Source organism: Melopsittacus undulatus, chromosome 5 (genome assembly GCF_012275295.1).
Source record: "Melopsittacus undulatus isolate bMelUnd1 chromosome 5, bMelUnd1.mat.Z, whole genome shotgun sequence".
Classification (NCBI taxonomy): domain Eukaryota; kingdom Metazoa; phylum Chordata; class Aves; order Psittaciformes; family Psittaculidae; genus Melopsittacus; species Melopsittacus undulatus.
The window spans coordinates 21,200,543-21,213,894 of NC_047531.1; the positions used below are offsets into that span (position 1 = coordinate 21,200,543).

Below are 13,352 nucleotides of genomic sequence, written 5' to 3' on the forward strand. Positions count from 1 at the left end.
ACCCTCAGCCCGCGGGTGGCTCCGCTCCGCCGCGCCGGCTCTGCCTGGTTGCCGGGCAAAACAAAGCGGAGAGAAGGAAAGGAGAAGGGAGAGAAAGTGCGGCTCCTGCCTCCTCCCGGCCCTCTGCCTGGATCTCGCTGCATGAGACAGCGCTGCAAGCGGATCCTGACCGGGGGCAGGGGGTGGAGAGAGGAGGAGGAGGAGGAGGACGGAGAGGGAGGGAGGGAAGGAGAGAAGGAGGGACGAACGGGAGCCTCTCTCCTTCCCTGGGCTGTTTTTTTCAGTTTCCTGTCTCTCATTGTGCTCACAGCGGATATGTGCTGCGCCTACAGGTGTGTCCCCTCCTCGCAGCTTTTCCCCGGCTCCCCAGCGTAGGCTCCGCTGTCGGGGGGCGGCGGCGGATCGCGACCGTCATGTGATGATTAATTTCTCTCGGGGTGGTTTCTCTCTCCTCTCCTCTCTCTGTGTGCTTTCCCCTCCCTCGCTCCCCGCCGCTCTCCTCCTTCCTCTCGGAGGTGGCCGTAGCCGCAGCCGCCTTCGCTCTGACTCTCCAGCTGCTGTGGCGGCGGCGGGGCCCGCCGGGAGCATGGGCGGCCGCCGGGGGCTGCCGTAGTGCCTCTGCCCAGCCCCAAGCCGCCCACCCCGGGCTCTGGGCGGCCGCCGCTCCCGCTCCGCCAACTCGGACGGTCCGTGCCTGCGGGGCTGCCTCCCGCAGGCGCCTGCACCTGTTGAAGGTAACGCAGCCCCAGCCCTGCGCGGCGCTCCTCGGGATGCGGCTGGGGGGCGGATTTCGCGGCGGGGTCTCCCCCGTGTTTCCCTCTCTGAATCGCGGGCAGAGCAACTTCCCCTGCCTCGGCTGCGGGCCACGGGGTCGGGTGGCTGCGGGCAGCGCGGTGGGGCCGGGCGGGGAGAGGGGGGGCTTCCGCTGCGCTGCCCGGCCGCAGATGGTTCTGGTTAAGGGGCTCCCGAGCGGCGGCTCCGGACCCGCAGCGCCTTCCCCAAGCCGCCGCGCGGGGCCGGGACCGGTTCTAGGCGGCGGCTCCTCCCGCCCGGGAGAGCCCGTTCCCGACGGAGAGTCCGGACTCGCCTCCGTTCCCCGCAGCCGGAGCGCGGCCCCGCTCGGCGGGGGTCGATCGCTCTTCCCGGGAGTTTCGCAATCCCGGCGGGCGGGCGGCCGGGGTCAGCAGCTCTGGTGCCGCGCTCCGCCCGCATACCGCCGGCTCGGAACCTCCTTCGGGCTTTCCTGGAAGCGCGTTTTGTCTCTTGGAGGAGGCAGGTTTAAACTTTCTTTCCAAACTGTTAATTAGCTATGCCGTGCTTTGCGCGTGTTGCGTGCAGGCGAATGAAAGTGCGAGGCTGGAGAGGCTTGTGACTCAAGGCATAGTTATTCGGGAGCTACAGAACACCTCTGGTTTCCTTGTCTAACTGGGCTGTACCTGTGACTTGTGAGTTTGCCGTCTCCGAGACTGCGCCAGTCTCGGTGATACCCCGAGAGAGAAGGGATTGATATCGATGGGTCCTTTCTGGGCTAATCAGACACTAGGGAGAATACACAAAGACGGAAGTGTAAGTTTATCAAATCTCATGGAAAATAGCATTGCCTTTGTTGTCTGTGAATTCCAGCCCTACGGTCCCGTCCCTATCACTGAGCTCCTCATTGAAAGATAACTTGCTTGTGAGGGACCTTGATGCTTTTGTAACTAACGCTGTTACCTTGTATGTGATGGTTAGCTTATTGAACACCAGAGGGAACTCTGAATAGGTAATACTTTCGTGGGAGATACATGCTTATTTTACTGTTTATGTTCTCATTACAATGGAATCTAGAAGGAAGCAAAGGTTGGTAAGCAATAGATTGCTGGTATGTACCTAGGATTGGCTTCAGCTTGCTTCACAGTTCTGAAGGCATCAGCCCCAAAGCTGGGCTGAAAATCTCTTTTTCTCTTTCCAGAGCTTGAAATATGTAACTGGCCTTGAAGGAGCAGGGTTGTGTACCATGCTGTAGGCTGGGTGAGCCATTCCTTGCAAGGTAGGGAGTGAGGTTCTACACATGCTTACTCCCCAGCCTGCCTCTTGGGCTGCAAGACAAATCCGGTGCAGTTTTGAGTACAGGGGCTGCTGCCTGCAAAAACAGAGCAGAGCATGCTTCCAGCCAAAACAAAAGGGAGGAAGTCTGGTTACAAGCCTGGTGAGGCTTGTTCTCCTTGCCTTGAATACTTGTGTGTCTGAAGCCCTGGTGGGAATCTAGTTTGATTGCACATGAAGTAGAAAATCATCTTTTTTGAACATATTACTTAAACCAGTGCACAAAGTAAGTGGTGATGATGTTTGGGAAAGGAGCTTAAGTAGTGGCTTCCACCACCAAAAGCTTTCTGTATGATCTGACATAACTGTAAGAAGCCAGCGTCAAAAATGGGATGCTGCATTTTGTAGTAAAGTGAATGCCCCAAACACCTGAAGCTTAGGATGCTGGTGATAGTCTGTGACAGTGTTGATAATCAGACTTTCTTGATGCTTCCGTATTGTCGATGACACGGGAAGGACGACACAACAAACGTGCCTCTGACTCTGACTTATGCTCCAGGGTCTGAGGCATCCAGCTGTTCATCCTGTCCCTTTGCCAGAGGTTACTCTGCCATTCAGCCTCGTTTCCTATTGGACTTTGAATCTGCCAGACTTTACAGCTTGGCATCTGAATGTAAACTGCGTTTTATGGCTGTTCATGTTAATGTGTAATTCTGTGAAGTCCAGCAGCATGAGCCTCCTGCTTATCTCTGTATTGGCAGAGGGATGAGGCAAACAGCTGGGGTCAGCTCAGTGGAGCTGCACTTGGGGACCAGAGCCTGTAGGCACCTATGTTCTTCTGAAATGGCAAATGTGACTGGAGAACTACCTCATGCTGTGTCTTGGGCAGTGGTGTCAGGGCAGCAGCTCTGCAGAAGAAGAGGCTGTGGTCAGTCACAGCATGTGGGGTTCTGGGTTTCAGAAGGACATAACAGATGGTGCACCCAAAAAGCCCTCCTCTTCCTCTCCTCCTGCATCCATTCTGGGAACTAGCAAGTGAACGGAGGGATTTTTCTTTTAGCCAAATCTCACTTTGTCAATCCAGCCTATTATAAAAGACATCTTCACTAAGGGCGCAGCCCTCTTCTGCCTCAATTTAAGTGGGATAAAGGCGTTATATAGCTTTACAAAACTGGGAGCTCTTTGCCTTACATGCAGAAGCTCCCTAAGAACAAGTTACATTTTGAAAGATCTCTTAGTGAATGCCTGTTAAGAACAAAAAAATTCCAGTGACTTTTTGCTAATGGGTTTGGATTCTGTCTTGGTTTTGAGAAAATGGTTTGCACATGTATTTATTTTTATGAAGATGTAATGCTAAGCATCTGTATCTCTGTAACTGCTGTAATTTGGAACTTTTAAATTATTTATTGTATGAAGCACTGAATGAAGATATTTATTACACTGGTGTCACATTTTGAATATTGAATTGTAATTGTAAAATTAAGGTAACAACCTTAAATTGGGGTTTGCAACTTTAAGCTCTTGCCAGCAAGCAGTTAATGGCAACATTAACCGCTAGTAAAGTAATTGCTACCGTTCTTTTGCTGTCATTTTGTTCTCACTCTCCTCCAGTCAGACTGTTCTGCAGAGATATAATGAATATTCACCAAAATAGCTTGGCATTGTCACTTATGCAATTCCTCATCAGACCCAATGTGTTGATGAGCTAATGTGCACTTGATTAAACGTACTTGATTTATGCAAACAAAAACCATAGGTCCTTCTTGAAGTAAAGTTAGCACCTGCACAGCTGTTAGTGAGATGTGAGTCTAAATAATTAAGATGGAATTAAGTAAACAAACAACCCCAATGTGGTGTTCCTCCTACTTGTTCACCTTTATCTTTTAGTTCAGCTCAGTAGCTGTTGTGAAGTGTGGGGTGTTCTATTTAAATGGCTATTATTAGAATAAGTAAAAAAAAAAGGCTGTTATTAGCTATAATAAAGCCACGGATAAGTAGAATTTGTGGAGTATTACTTTTAAGAGTTTTATTTAAGTATGAAGCTGGCTCGGACTTGACACTGGTCTGTTAATCCATGTTAAAAAAGACACAAAGCAACACAGTCCAAGTAAGTCTTTTAGGAGGTATCTGTTTTACAAAAAGAACCCCAGTATCTGGGGACACTTCCAGGGATGGTGATTCCACCGCGTTCCTGGGCAGCCTGTTCCAATGCTTGATCACCCTCTCTGTGAAGAAATTATTCCTAATATTCAGTCTAAACCTCCCTTGGCACAGCTCGAGGCCGTTACTTCTTGTCCTATTTCTCATTACTTGGGAGAAGAGACTACTTTCAGGTAGCTGCAGAGAGTGATAAGGTCCCCCTTGAGCCTTCTTTTCTCCAGACTAAACAACCTCAGGTTCCTCAGCCATTCCTCATCAGACTTGTGTTCCAGACCCTTCACCAGCTTTGTTGTCCTCTCCTGGGCCTGCTCCAGCACATGTAGACAAAATGGAAACAAGGAGTTGAAGATAGCCGTTTTATCTAACCATCAGTGCCTCCGTGGTACAAAAAGTTTTTTGTCTGCAAAGCTGCTCAGATCTGACTGAAAAAAGCATGGAGTCTGCTCCTGAAGGCTCCAGAGGATGGATGGGGGAGGAAGAGGGCCCATGCTTGCACAAGCCCTGGAGCAGCAGGGAGGCTGACGAACTGTTCAGGGGACCTTGTGGAGTTTGGTCTTAGTTTCTTTAGGCAGATAGTAATTTCAGTTTCTGTCTCTGCTGTTAAGAAAATACACAGCTTTTGGATCCCTCTAGGTTTCCGTCTCAGATGGCTGACGGAAGACACACCTGTAGACATTACATCAAAAAGTGCTTAACAGCATTAGTAACCATTATGAAAAAATCTCACAGCCAGCCTGATGACCAGTCCCTGCTCAGTTGCTCAGCCATAACGTGGGGCAGAGTTTGTCCCAGGAATGTGCCAGCAGAATTGAGGTCACCAGCCACATGCTCATTGGGACACTCACTTTCACTTTTGAATTTGTCTTCTGGGAGCTGGTGCCGGGGTGGGTTGATGATTAGCTCTGTACTGAGCTCCCCAGGCACCTCAGCACTCATTGGTGCACAGAGTCCACCTGGCACCTTCTGAGGCACTTCTGACCGTGCTCCATCTTTGTGGTTGGCTTACAAGTTTCTGTCTTTCTTGTGTTCGTTTTCAACATGTCTTCTTCCACCACCTGCTCTCAGGCAAACAGCTTTGCCATCCAGGAAACCAGTGAAATCAGTAGTTTTGATTTATTCAATTGAAGTGTGTCATCTTCAAAAAGTTAGTTACCTAGTTAAAACTTTATTTCTAGTGTTCTACTTGCTTTTCTTGTTGACTAGCATCATTAATTTAAGGCCCCAGGTTAAAGTGGGAATCGGTCAGTATCAACTCTGTGCCTGGCAAGATCATGGAGTAGCTGCTCCTGGAAACTATGCTAAGGTACATGAAAAGTAAGGAGGTGAGTGGTGACAACCAACAAAGCTTCATTAAGCCATTTTGTCATGCCCGACAAATTTGGCGACCTTCTATGACAGGGTTACAGTGTTGGTGGACAAGTTAAGAACAACTGATGTCATCTACCTGGACTGTGCAGAGCATTTGACACTGTCCCACATGGCATCCTTGTCTCTAAATTGGAGAGGAATGGATTTGATGGATGGACCACTTAGTGGATAAAAATTGGCTGGATGTTTATACACAAAGATTTGTGGTCAACAGAGTGATGTCCAAGTGGAAACCAGTGATGAGTGGTGTTCCTCAGGGGTTGGTATTGGGACCGGTGCTGTTTAACATTTTTGTTGATGACCTGGACAGTGGGATTGAGTGCATCCCCAGCAAGTTTGCTGATGACACCAAGCTGTGTGGTGTGGTTGACAAGCTGGAGGGAAGGGATGTCATCCAGAGAGACCTTGACATGCTTGAGAGGTAGGGATAGGGCAAGGGCTTAAATGGGTTTAAACTGAAAGGAGGTAGTTCAGATATTAGGAATAAATTCTTTACCATGGGGATGGTGAGACACTGAAACAGGTTGCCCAGAGTTGTGGATGCCTCATCCCTAGAAGTGTTCAAGGCCAGGCTGGATGGGGCTTTTAGCAACCTGGTCTAGTGGAAGGTGGCCCTGCCCATGGCAGGGGGTTTAGAACTGAATGATCTTTAAGGTCCCTTCCAACCCAAATCATTCTACAAATCTATGACTTTGGTAATTTGCAGTGAATAGGTCTTGTATTACTTGACAGTCACAATTTTCTTTATGTTGATGATATGTCATCTCTCTTGCTATTAGTTGTTTAAAGCTTTCTCAGCCCTACAACAAACCAGGAAGCTATGGAGATGCTTTGCCCCAAAGGAAGTTTTGCTGTCCTTCCCTTTTCCCTGTGCTGGACCTGCACAGGTAGACCTGTTGGAAGCACTCTGCCAAGTTAAATACATAGGAACTGCCAGTGATCAACATGACTTTAAATAAAAATCCGTGGGATTTTTAGCACTTGAACTACATTTCACAGAATTTACCTTTTTGGGAGAAGGTACCTCCATGCTTGTTGCTGAGTAGATCTGGCTAACATATTTCTAGTTAAGCTGGTTTAGGTGTATGTGATGATGTGGATTGAAGGAAGCTCTCATAAACCTGACACTAATCTTGCTAAGTCTAGAGTGATCATTAGAGTCATTAGATCATAGCTCAGTCTCTTGGAGAAGTGATGCAGAAATCAAGACTTTTCACATTTGCAGTTTAACCTATCTATACTAAATGGCTGTGGTTTATATACATAGTAATTTCAGAAGTGAACTCCTCTCCACTTCTTTTTCCTTATGATTTTGTCTGTCTTCTAGATCGTTCAAGAAGACATCATATCTGTTCTGACAGATGTATGCAAGAGCTGTATATTGAGGAGATCTAGTTCTTGCATTGCGAGTTGCATCACTATTTAAAATGTATGAAGTTCTTTAACTGGTGTTTGCTCAGTGGGAAAATAGTAACTAGTTAAATGTATTCACCCGTGGGCAGGAAAGATAAAACATGTTGATTCGGTAAAAGGGGTGCAAACGAAATACAAGGTGAGATCTCCTGTCCTGAAGGAGAAGGACAATTTAATAATCTTTTGCTTGGACATGCCTAGACAGATACAGCAAATAGAAGTTTCTCTCCTGAAGATACATGGTGCTTGGAATGTTTAACAGTAGTAGGCTATGGTTTCCTTCAGCTTGTAATATTTAGTCCTTTCAGTTTAGTGGATCTGGTTATGCTCATTGCAATTGGAAGTCCAAAATGTGCAGCTTCTTTCTTAAATACATTAGAAGACCCTTCATTTGCCCTTCCTTAATATGTTGCCACAGCATGTGTTGAACTCGTGTGCTATGTTCATTTAATCAGTATGAGACAAATTGGCAGAAACTTAATGTCAGGCCTGTTGAATTGTAAGGCAATAAAGGCAATAGTTTAACCTCTTCTATTTCCAGTCTTGTGGGATTATTAAGTAGTTAAAAAGCTTTAAAAAGTTGTTGTGTTTTTTTTTGTGCAGTTTTGATTCACATCAGCAGCAATTTGACCTTTTTCCCTCATGAGCTGACTAACAGCCCATGTAAACACTGGTAGGATTGTGATGGATATACATCATCCTTACAGGTGATTAGCTGCAAACCTAAAGAAGCAATTGAAATGAGTGACTTTTGGGATATTTCTTTTTCCTCCCACACATGCTAAATGGAGGTGTGTTTGTCTGAAAAGCTTTTACTCAGGCAGAAGGTGTCTTTGTGAGTACTTTGAAGACACTTTTCAAGAGTCAATAACTTTACAACCACAAAGCTGGCTTTGTAACTGTGAATATGTATCTGCCATGTGCTCCAGGTGTTGTCACCTTCTGCTCACCCAAGCTGTTGAGATGAAAACCCAAGAGACTTAACTTGCAGTGGCAATCCCATAGTACTAAATGGTGCTGGGAGTTTACTTATTAGTACATTGGGTAAAATTCCAGAGATGATGTTTATGTTTATTAACAGGTGGCCTCTTTGACATTTAGCTGGGTAAAGATCTGCAAGCATTTCACAGTCCATTGTGCATTTGATACAGTGTTCAGCAGCATTAGTGAAAATTCAGGGCAATACCCTTTTGGGTTGGTTTGGTTTGTTTGGTTTGATTTTGTTTTGTTTGCCATCAAGTCCTGCAGCTGTTTGACCATCTCTCTAGGCTATTGCTCATGGGTTGAAGAAATCTTTGTGCTAAAGCATCTCTTATCCTGACAAAACTGAGAGAAAAGAGAATCTATCTTTAAGAATGTTGTTCCTGTTCATTTCTTCCTTTTCAGTTTTATATCTCGTTTCTAACAGAAGCCTTTATGCTTTTGATTTACATCAGTTGGTCCCTTTTAAGTCGTCTTGTGGCTGTATTAAAGTGGTTTTTATTGCCGATGATCTTTTTTCCTTAAAGATGATGAAGTAAGCTGTCAGTTGTCTCAGTGGCTTATCAGAAGGACTGAATCTTTAAATCTGATTATACCTAATGCTTTTTTTCTCCTCTAGATGCTAATTGCTATTATCTCTCTTCTCTGCATGTTCTCTGATTTTCAACATGTTTTTTTGAGCATCAGCCATGGGGCTGGTTGCAGTATTTCAGTGTCCCTGCTATTACATACCCTATCCTCCCCCATTCAGTATTTCCAATCACTCTTTTATCTTTGCCTCCATGGACCACATTAGCCCTTTTAATGACAGCAGAAGCTTTGAATGTGATGCTTGAATGACATGCGAGGCTATGATGACCTCCATATGCCTTTTGGTTTCTTTGCTTCTTAAGGTCATGGTCATCCGATTTGTGAACCTTAACTGCATTCCTTGTAGCTGGATATTTATATCTATATTTAGATATCTTATGACTGGTTGGAATGAGCCCAGTGTGACAAGTAATTCTGCTAAATTTGTGTGATTTTCTTTCTATTTTTATTTATCATGCTACTAAATCATGTAATCCATTAATGCTACCATAACAAGGACATGCTTATTTCCAGGTAGCTAATAAAACACTTTGATAGCATACAGCATAATTCTAGTTATTGTGAACTGCAAAAGGAGCACCACAGTTGCATGGTGATGTTACTCAGTAATGACACCTTTTTTGAGATCTTTCCATTAACTGATTTTTAATATATTCGGCCTACATATTTTGATATTCTGGTTTTAAAATCCTGTTGATTTGATGTTGTTTGACTGTTATAACACATCTCTAAGTCTTCAGTTGCTGTATTCAGTGCAAAATCGATAGGTTTCACTTTACTTACTCTTCCCCCTTTTGCATTGATACAGATGAAAATGAGAAATTTTCTATAATGTCTTGAGATACAAGCTCTGAAATGATCCCTTGCTTAGGATACCAATAAACCCACTGAGCAAGCTATTTCTCTTTGATAGTACATGTTGCCCAGACCTTTATCTTATGTCTTCTCTGAAGCATCTTTTTCTGTGTCTCTTCCAGCAGGAACAAGTACACATCAAAAGGCACTTCATCCTGGAAGCTATTTGCACAGAAGCCCGAGCCCCAAGAAGTCCCTTTCACTAGTGGTGGTCGCGCTGCTCAGGTGGGCTAAGAACTTGTTTGGACTGAGGGTTTTTTTTTAACCTCCTTTTCTTCCTCCAAAGCAGTATGCTGCTTGCTGGAGAAGGAGGAGGTCCTCTTGTAGAGCACTGCTGTGCAGTTGGCTTAGTGCATTGAGACAGGAGGTAGCTGTGTGGGGTTTATGTGCTTTGGGCTTAGGTTGAAATAGTACAGGCTCAAATTTTGTGGCATAGAAATGTATTTACTGTATAATTGTCCTGGATACAGTCTTATTTAATAGTGATTTTTATGCATATTTTTGTGCCTCCTGGATCTGTAGTGCAAAATGACATTAATCAACTTGTGCATGTGAATCATCTCCAAGGTAACTTAGTTATCAAAACATAGTATCTCAATTGCTCAGAGTAACACTTTCCACTTCTCTAATTGCACTTTTGCAATCTGTGTTGCTTATACTGCTGCTGTTCAAATTATTGTGTACAGGTGTACTTGTAAGGACTTTCCAATTTACTTTTCCCAGTTGTAGCAATTAGTTATTATCTTTTCATTTTGATCCCAAAGCCTGTGTAATAAGTGAGTAAATGTAAACAGCATCCTTGAGACTGAACTCTTCATGGTATTTTCTCCTCCTGATAATTTGAAGAGGCAGACTGTGTTTTCTGTTGTCTGTGGCATAATTAATCCACTTGAATTCTACTTGAACAGGAATTCTGATATCAGAAGAGGGGTTAGCAGCCTTGAAAGTTAGGAGCTCTTGAATGAGGTAGCACTGAGGAGTACCTGTGCGTTATTTGGCTTATTGGGAGGAGAAGAATGTGGTGGATTCGTGGCCAGAAATGGCTATGTACTTGCTTCCTTCCCCTCCCTCTCACAGATTTTTCTATTTTCCTCACACCTTTCATGTACAGTAGCTTGGTATGGCTGGGTTGTTTGCTGCAGTGTCTCTGTCCCAAACTGAGATGCTCCTACACTGTGCTAGTAGTTCAGTGACACTGGTCACACAAAACAGGCATATCTACTGGAATACCAGACGTCTGGTTGCCTTATGTGTAGATTTGGTGTCCAGAGCATCATCTATCTGATCCATTGTATCAGTGGGGTCCTGTAGGTTTCTTCACCAGGAACTTGAGTATTCTGGTTTTGCTTCTGCCTTTAGCAAGTTATTTAATTTCACTATGGGTTTATTTATTTATTTATTTTTGTGCTGCTGCTTTTGGGGTCATTTTGGGGAATCTGTACATGAAAAGTACAATGTAGTGGTATTTTTGTAATATATAAGTTGGGCAAGTGGATGCTGCAGCATTCCTTCTTGATGAGGAAGGATGGGGACCTGCTAATTCTATTGGCTATCTTATGTCCTCTCCCCAAAAACCTCTATGCAAAAGCAGACCTGCATCCCCAGATTTCTTGGCTTGAGCAAAGCCTTCTACAAAGCACTTTCACATCAGGCTCTCTGTACCCATGAGATGACTTGGCACAGGATGTAGTGTTTCTGTTCCAAGTGGGTTAGCAGTGCACATAGACCATCATTCAATGATAAGAAATCTTTGGTGGTAGTTCTGTTGTAAGTAGTTCCTGCCATCACTGGCCAGTAGCTGGTTGGTTGTGCTACCATAACGGTTTTGTGGAGCTGTGCTGTGAACTGGACAAGAGACCTGATCTGGTATTGCAATATATTGTATGTAGTTGTTATATGGCGTTGAAAAGAAGTATTTAAAAGTTTCAGTGCATCCCTGATGTGTTTCACAGCATGGTGTGCAAATGCATGTTGTTTTACAATGTTGCATTGAAGGCCAACTAAAAAAAGGATTCAAGACCAGTTTAAACGAATTTTGTTGCCAAATTCTTTGTGTTATCAAGGCTTGCCTGTGTCTGTAGCTCTGTTCCTTTCCTACCCATCCCCTCCTGGGTGGCCCTATCAGTCAGGGAGGCTTTTGCAAAAACGTTGAGTGTTGAGCTGTGCTTTCAATAGCAGCCATGCCCCTGTGTAGCTTCACTTCCACGGGGGAAAATAGGAGGGGGCTTTTAAAACTGAATACAGACATTTTGCATAGAACTGGCTAGTGCCTTTGTTCCCTGTAGGTGCTCTAAATATTGTGTCCATATGCACTTTGTGGAGAGCTTTTTGGGTACCTGTTGTTTTTCTTTCTCGGCTAATGACCTCCCGTGCACTGGTAGCATGCTCTGTAGTGTTAACCATGCACATAGTCACTTCCTTTTCCCTCTTACCTCATTTTAGAAGACTTTGCTCTTGAATCTTGTAAATGGGGTGATAATTTCAAAGCAAACAGCTTACAGTTCTTTCTTGCCAACTTTTGCCCACAAGGTATGCAAAGTAAACTGAGCAGTTAGGAAATTAGTTATGTACCTTCCCTCTGCAGGATGCAAGGCATCCCAGGATGATTGGTAAATCTTTAAGCAATGAATGAAGGGTGAGAATAAAATTGGTATGCCCAAATTGCTTTTTAATATATGGAGCTGTTGCACAGATCATTCATATTTTTAAGAAGCTTTAGGAAAACCCTGTAAAATGTGAGGCTTTAAAAAAATCTCCAGTATTCATATATTGAACATAAAGGTGTTTTATTGCCTGCAGCAGAGAAAGAAAATGGAAATATCAAGGACTGGGTAAAAGAAGTAGGGATAATTTTCTTCACATATGAAAAATAACTTTGAAGCAAACTTTAACTAAATATGAGAATTCTTACCTCTGCTAGGTTTGGAGAAAGCTTAGAAGGGTTTCCAGGCTCTACCATGACATTTATAGGCTTGACTTGGGAACTGTGGGTCTGGATGCTGGTATGGTAGGTTAACAGCAGTCACAGTCAACCCGAGGTGGGACTAGGTCACTATTACCTGTAACAGAATATGCAGATGCCATAAAGGTATATTTATTCATGGAGACAAGTGTAGACAACTATTAAAAATGTGACTTTAAAAAGTTGAGAAAGAAATGGTTAATGCTTAATCTGTTTGGCTCCAGCCTAGGTATTTTTATCCTCCTTTGCCAATTGATCAATAGGAAAATTGGTTAAATGTGACACAAAAAATAGGAAAATATGTTAAATTAGCTAGATCTTGGCTTGTTGACCCTGAGGCTCAGTTACAAGGGAATAACATGGCTGTAAAGAGGAATAACCCATATGTGATCTCCTCCAAATGGGAGAAGGTAGGTCTTAAGTCTATGCAGCTTGCAGGAATTCAAATCAGCAGTTGAGCTACAATCTAATGAGACCATGAGCACAAATACAGCTTCAATGTAAAGCTCATGCCTGTGGCAGCACAAATAGAAAGCTGGAGCCCCATCCCACCCCAAAAGAAGACCTTTAATTGGCAATTCTACTCTGTTGACATGTGTCAAAGGGCAGTATTGTAACAACCCATAGTGGTCCTCCTTCGCACATTTCTAACCACTTCAGAAAAGCAGCTATATGCGTGTAGTGCTCTCTACTCCTTTTCAGATGTAGCATCTCCATTCTAAAAAAAAAATCCAGCCCTTGTACATTATGTATATATAAAAAATTATAGAATTACACATATTACATATAATATGTATAATATATTTTATAGTTAAAATTGATGTGCTTTTAAAGGAAAGTATGCCCTACAATGTTGAAACTTTCCCTTATATTTCCCAAGTGAAGACTTAGAAATTTGCTGAAGGTAGGGTTGGGTTTGAGGTTTTTTTTTTAGTAGAAATTCCTTGAGTACCATAAATGTTAACTCAAACCACCTGAAAGAATGTAACATATCTGT

The 13,352-nt window shown here is 43.9% G+C and overlaps 1 protein-coding gene across 2 annotated transcripts in view; it reads left to right on the forward strand.

The window, feature by feature from the left end:
• Positions 1–261: 261 nt before the first annotated feature.
• The window catches only part of PLXNB2 (plexin B2), a 252,062-nt gene continuing 238,971 nt past the window's right edge, over positions 262–13,352 (forward strand). The window contains exons 1-2 of one of the 2 annotated variants that reach the window (XM_005146097.3): positions 262–332; positions 9,516–9,618. The gene's annotated coding sequence lies outside the window, so the exon portion shown is untranslated. Of the gene's footprint in view, positions 333–596; positions 735–9,515; positions 9,619–13,352 lie in introns of those variants that run through there. The other variant, XM_031046334.2, reaches the window with a different exon arrangement.